This window comes from Mustelus asterias, chromosome 22, assembly GCF_964213995.1.
Source record: "Mustelus asterias chromosome 22, sMusAst1.hap1.1, whole genome shotgun sequence".
Taxonomy (NCBI): Eukaryota; Metazoa; Chordata; class Chondrichthyes; order Carcharhiniformes; family Triakidae; genus Mustelus; species Mustelus asterias.
Window position 1 is genome coordinate 30,835,198 of NC_135822.1, and position 7,321 is coordinate 30,842,518.

Here is a 7,321-nt window from a genome sequence, read left to right on the forward strand (position 1 = left end):
TACACACAAAGATTAGGACAGATGGAGAAAAAAACAGTACTACTACTGTCTGGTATTATTCCAGTCTTTCTCATAGCAGGCCTGTAGTTCCTTAGGTGAATTGATGCCGTAGCTGGAATAGAGACAGAAAATTCTCAGTAAGCTGCAAAGCTTCTTGCAGTTAAATTGATAGGAAATCAGCTCTAAAGCAAACTTGAATTTGGGACAAGTTGAGGAGGAATTTTCCCTCACTTTTAAGGTCTTGCTGTTTCACTTTGGTTGCACGGTGTCCTGTAGGTGGTTCAATGGTTTTTTAAGATGCCGTCTCTCTTGGTTTTTCTATATCTGAATAGCTTCTGTTGTTTTTTTAAAAAAAGAACAGGCAGCAAACATGGCTACCCTAATCATGTGACCAATTATGAGTTCAAAGTCCTTCTTCCAAACAATATTTTTCACATCGTGTGCTTCAACCTTTCACATGTTTAAAGTTTATTTATTATTTATTAGTGTCACAAGGAGGCTTACATTAACACTGCAATGAAGTTACTGTGAAAATCCCCGAGTCGTCACACTCCGGCGCCTGTTTGGGTACACTGAGGGAGAATTTAGCACGGCTAATGCACCTAACCGGCATGTCTTTTGGACTGTGGGAGGAAACCGGAGCTCCCGGAGGAAACCCACACAGAATGGGGAGAACGTGCAGACTATACACAGACCCAAGACAGGAATTGAACCCAGGTCCCTGGCGCTGTGAGGCAGCAGTGCTAACCAGTGTGTCACCGTGCCGCCGTGTTGAGAGCTTTTGTGACAGTCATGGGGTGGGATTTTCCAGCCACCCTCGCCCCGAAACCAGAAAATCCCACCTGAGGTCAACGGACCTTTCCAAGGTCTGTCCCTCGCCCACTATGATTCCCATGACGGGCAGAATGTCAAATTTGGCCCCATGGTTGCTCTAACTGAATTGCCCTATTCAATAAAATTCCCCATTTGAATGCCTTTTAAAAAAGACATTGGGTGTGATCTTACTGGCCATTCACACCTAGCTCCCACTGCAGCGAAGTCGGAGAATTTGGCAAATCTCCATTCACTGCAGTGTGATGGGAAAATTCTGCTGGCGTGAACGGAAGTAACATTCTGGCATTGAGTTTTGATGTCTCTGTTGCTCAGGGTGGGGTAGGGGGAGCAGAAACAGTATTCACCTGATATGTGGTAGAACTCTAAAGTGACAGTAGGATGTGCCTCAGGGTAAGCATTTTTTGATTGACAGCTCAGGCTCTCTGATCTCTGCTGTCAATTTCACAACATTTACACAAGGTTAAGTGGTTTCAAGTGTTTGTGTTTTTTGTTATACTTTAAAAGTCCAGATGATTGACACTTTTATTGCCCTCTAAGTGAAAGTGCTTCCTTTAATATAATAGTGATCTGAATGATTGTTATATATATATTTTTTTACATATTTTACTGGTTCATTGGTTCTATAAAGTGCACAGTGAGTCAATGGGCATGGAAGTGCATAGCTGGACATTGGGTAGAAGAAGGGCCATGGAGTTGGGTGCAAATGTCATAGGTTGGCATTGGAGGAAAAATGGGCCCTAGGGGTTGGGATATCTTGGCATAGGGACCATGAGGGGTCATGGGAGATGGATGAGTACCATAGCTTGGTCTGGAAGCACGAGAAGGACCTTTTGAACTTACCATTTAAAAGGTTCACCTCGTGCAGATTAAAGTCCATGACTCGTCTGAGGGGTTGTGAAGCATAACCTTTTTAAAACCTGGCCTGACTGCAGGAGGAGTAGGACATGCCTTTCTCCACAATGGAGCTGGCCAGGTCTGGAATGCAGCTGCAGGATTTTGTAAGGAATCAGCTCACACTCTTCACACCCCAAATTCACAGAGCGTGGAAATGAGCAGGGAATCCCAGAATCCAGATCTATCAGCCATTTTCAAAGGGCTCCTGAGTCATCCTGAAACAGTAAAAATCCAGGTCAGTGTGCGTGTGCTGTGTGTGAATAATAGTTTAATAAGTCGAAACTTAATGTTTTACACTTAAAAAAATGATATACAGTGTGGCTTTAGCAATCCTCAGACTCCAATTGTTTACACAGATTCATAAACATTTTAAGTTCAGGTGTGTCTCAATGAGGTTGGGAGAATACTCAGGTGTAACAATCAATCAGCAAATTGACATAGCTTTGGATCAAACCTCTGGATTGTTCCGTAGTGGAAATGCCAATGTTTACATCCTGACTCAGAGAGAACAATACAGAATCGAAGATCACAGCATCGCAGAATTGTTACAGTGCAGAAGGAGGCCATTTGGCCCATTATGTGTGCGCCAGCTCTCCAAATGAGCATTATAACTTAGTGCCATTCCCCTGCCTTTTCCCCCGTACCCCTGCACATTATTTCTATACAAATAATCATCTAATGCCGTCTTGAATGCCTCGACTGGACTTGCCTCCGTCACACTTCCAGGCAGTGCATCCCAGACCCCAACCACTCGTTGTGTGTACAAGTTTTTTCTCATATCACATTTGCTCCTTTTGCAAATCATTTTAATTCGGTGCCCTCTCACTCTTGATTCCTTTACGAGGGGGAACAGTTTCTCCCTATCTACTCTGTCCAGTCCCCTCATGATTTTGAACACCTCTATCAAATTTTCTCTTAACCTTCTTCTATCCAAGAAGAACAGTCCCCATTTCTCCATTCTATCTTCATGACTGAAGTTTCTCATCTCTGGAACCATTTCTCTAATGTTACTAACTGAGTTGCCATAGCAGCTGTAGCTGAGTTGGTTGCACCAATTTCTCCCAATCAGACGGGTACTGTGTTGAAGTTCCAGCCCAGGACATGAGCACAATGATCTAGTCTGACATTTCTCTGCACTGCTGGAAGCCCCACTGTCCCACTGAGATGTTAAATGGAGACCCTCTGATGCTCAGGCAGGTCTAAAATAATCCCACTATTCTGAAGGAGACCCTGGCCAATGTTTACCCCTTGATCAACATCACGCACACCACCTTGTGTCATTATCACAATGCTGCTTGTGGAAGCTTGCTGTGTACAAATTGGTTGCATCCCAACAATGACCAACTACAGTTCTGAAGAATTGCAAGGTGCTTTGAAATGTTCAGTGGCTGTGGACAGGGTCACATAAATGCAGACAAAAACAGAAAATGCTGGAAAATCTCAGCAGGTCTGACAGCATCTGTGGGGAGAGAATAGAGCCACAGTTTTGAGTCTAGTGGACCCTTCGCCAGAGCAACGAAGCCCTGACGAAGGGTCATCTAGACTTGAAATGTTGGCTCTATTCTCTCTCCACAGATGCTGTCAGACCTGCTGAGATTTTGCAACATTTTCTTTTTTTGTTTCAGATTCCAGTATTTTGCATTACATAAATGCAAATCCTCCTTTCTTTAGGCGACTGGGAAGCGGCCATTAGGCCAACTAGCCCATTTTAGTATCCAAATCTTTGTTAAGGAATTGTCCTCTTTGCACTTTCTTCCCCTCTCTCCTGAAGATGTTCATTCATGCTTGGGTACATCCTCTCATATAAAAGGTACAGAGACTCAGGCCAATTCTCACCTTATCCTATTAGGGGAAAGCGATGGCCTGGTGGTATTAGTGCTTAAACTGTTAATTTAGAAACTCAACTAATGTTCCAGTGACCCGGGTTCGAATCCACCACAGCAGATGGTGGAATTTGAATTCAATAAAAAAAAATGTGGAAATAAGAATCTACTGATGACCATGAAACCATTGTCGATTGTTCGAAAAACCCACCTGGTTCACTAACATCCCTTTAGTGAAGGAAATCTGCCGTCCTTACCTGGTCTGGCCTACATGTGACACCAGCACCACAGCAATGTGGTTGACTCTCCACTACCTTCTGAAGTGGCCTAGCAAGCTACTCAGTTCAAGGGCAACTAGGGGTGGGCAATAAATGCTGGCCAGCCAGCGATGCCCATGTCCCACGAATGTATTTGAAAAACCCGAGATCCAAATGCATGCCTGTTTCTGCAGTGGCGAATCAGGAAAAAGAATGTTGGTTCGTTTATTTTTCCTCTTCTGGAGTGAAGAAGTAAGCTCTGTGACTGACGATAAACAGAGTCTACCGAGCATTATAGTTTCAGTGTCTTCTTCACAACCAGACTTTCTCCAACATCCAATCTGGCCAATTACTGTCCCATTAATGTACTTTCAATCAGTAACAAAGTGATGGATGTTGCCACCAACAGTGCTATGAAGTGGCACTTATTCAGCAGTAACCTATTCACTGCTTGTTATAATTTTGGTTCAAATATGGACAAAAGAGCTGAACTCCAGAGGTGAGATTTGAGAGACTGCCATTGACAGTGAGTATAGTATCAAGGAGCCCTAGCAAAGTTGAAGTCAATGTGAAGGAGTTAGAAAACTCTCCACTTGGTTGGAGTCATACCTAGCACAAAGTAAATTGCTTGCAGCTGTTGTAGGCCAATCATCTCAGTCCCTGGATAGGGTAGTGTCCTAGGCCCAGCTACCTTCAGCTGCTCCATCAATGACCTCCATCATAAGGTCAGAAGTGGAGATGTTTATTGATGATTGCACAATGTTTAGCACCATTTACAACTCCTCAAATACTGAAACAGTCCATGCCCACATGCAGCAAGATCTAGACAACAAGTAACCTTGGTGCTGAACAAGTGGTATGGCTCCTGCTCTGCCCAAGACCGCAAGGAGCTACAAAAGGTCGTGAATATAGCCCAATCCATCACGCAAACCAGCTTCCCATCCGTTGACTCTGTCTACACTTCCCGCTGCCTCAGCAAAGCAGCCAGCATAATCAAGGACCCCATGCAACCCGGACATTCTCTCTTCCACCTTATTCCATCGGGAAAAAAATACAAAAGTCTGAGGTCACGTATCAACCAACTCAAGAACAGCTTCTTCCCTGCTGCTCAGACTTTTGAATGGACTTACCTTAAGTTGATCTTTCTCTACACCCTAGCTATGACTGTAACACTACATTCTGCACTCGCTCCTTTCCTTCTCTATGAACGGTATGCTTTGTATAGCAAGCAAGAAACAATACTTTTTACTGTACGTTAATACATGTGATAATAATAAATCAAATCAAATCAAAATCAAATCAAAAAGTACCAGGAAATGACCACCTCTCCTTGATGTTCAACAACTTACCATCGACAGCACATTCCAAACTTGCAACCTCTGCCACCAACTACTAATCCATCCTGGCTTAGAGCAACTACTGGGTCAAAATCCCTGTGTCATGAGGCTACACCCCTTTATTTTCGAAAATATGATTTTTAAATTTTCTACTGATTAGAAAGTTTGCAATTTGAACTGAAACAGAGCAAACTGCTTAAAATGCAAGGCCACATTCCAAGGTGAAGGTGAGAAACAAACAAATCACCCTCAGGGGAGTGTGAAGAGAGACATTTCCAATAACTCAGATACCCATCCGAACTCGTAACTGTCTAAAGAAGAGATTTTAAAAATACAAAGTACTGAATATTGAAACACTAGTTGCCACAGACACACACACTCAAAACCTCTTGGAAATACACAAAGCGTGAAGTATTCCAAGGCAAAGCTGTCCAACCACCGTAATGAGATTGCAAGTGACACAGGCAGTGTCAAGAAAGTCTTCAGCAGAGGAAGCAAGCTGAAGACTGCTCTCTCCCATTCTCCTCCTTTCAGGATAAGGGTGTCACCTGGGTCAAGAAGCCACCCCTGCCAGAAATCTACCAGTGAACCGAGAGCTCATTATAATTGCTACATCTTCTACATCTGACCACTCCCAAGAAACCAGCTAACCCAAATCGGCTGCTGCATTTAAAATCTATGCCTTAAGGATGATCACATGGCAGGGGTGAAACCATGATAAGAGAGGGGACGAGACTAGTCCATTGCATGAGGGCTGTTCTAACGCCTGCGATCGTGGTTTATCTAAGCCAGGGTAGAGTAAAGGATCAGGGGAGCCAATGAGGTTAAACCGAGGCTTTACCTGATGCAATTTTTTCAAAGCCATCTCGGCCTTTTGGCTAAGATGAAGCTTAGATCCAGCCCGGGAGAGGGTGCAATGCCTCATCCTGTCAGCTTGGATCTTGTTTGATTGAGCCCAAGATGGGATGCAATGTCTTGTCTTGTCAGCTTGGATCTTGTTTGTCCCTCATGTGGGGGCAATGATTGGACTTAATTCGAATTGGCTTTTTGATTAGAATGAAAGTAGCGAAAGGTACCAAAAGGAAGTTTCCAGAAAATTTCCATTTGATGTATTGGTTTCATTCAATATATCATTGCTTTAGGAAGTTCTCTCAATGGAAAGGTGCACCATTTTGAACTGTATTATGTTGCAGGCAGGACCGAGGGTTAAGTCATGGTCTGTGCTGAGTTGGCCAATTGAACAAAGGTACGATGGGGGTTCATGCCCCTGATCATGGGTGGTCACTCATAATGAAGACAATGTGGGACAATCTTGTTGATGAAGTGAGGGCTCGGCTGGAGAGCCAGTGAGATGCCCAGGTTGCCTTGCTTCGGGAAGACCTGCTGCATTTTGTTCCACTCAGGCAGCAGACAGGCCAGTGGCGAGCCTTCCCTTGGGATCAACAACCCCGAGGGCCAAGTGAAGGTCAGCGGCCCTATTGAATGGCAATGCCACTGGGGAGGTGGTGGCTGCTGTTGGTACCCGAGGCTTAGCATCATCACTGAATCCAAAGCCACAAGTGAGCGATGGTGGGTGCAGGATTATGGGATGGGGTCACCTGTGAGGGGGATGGTTGGCAGATGGGGAAAAGGGTTGGCTCTCAGCTGTTTCCCCCTCTTTGCAGGTGCTCAGTCCCTCAATCGGGTACTGAGTGCCTTTGAACAACAGAACCCATCCATCCCCCAGCAGCCCATAGCCAGTCCTACATGGGTTTGCCTGTGTACACCCCACAAGGGGATCCCTGCGTTCAACTGTTGGATTAACACTGGTGATGGCAGGATGAGGCCTCTAAGTGGTCAGTAATTGCCAGATTAAAGGCCTCAATTGGCGGTTCTGGGGAGGGGAAGGCTGTCAATGGGCCTTCCTGCCACAGGCTGAGGAGGGATGCCCACTCACCACACTTCCACCTGTGGATAGCATGGTGGCACAGTGGGCAGCATGATGACATAATGGTGGCATGGTGGCATAGTGGTTAGCACTGCTGCCTCACAGCACCAGGGACCCAGGTTTGATTCCTGGCATGGGTCACTGTCTGTGTGGAGTTTGCACATCCTCCCCGTGTCTGTGTGGGTTTCCTCCGGGTGCTCCAGTTTCCTCCCACAGTCCAAAGATGTGTGGGTTAGGGTGGATTGGCCA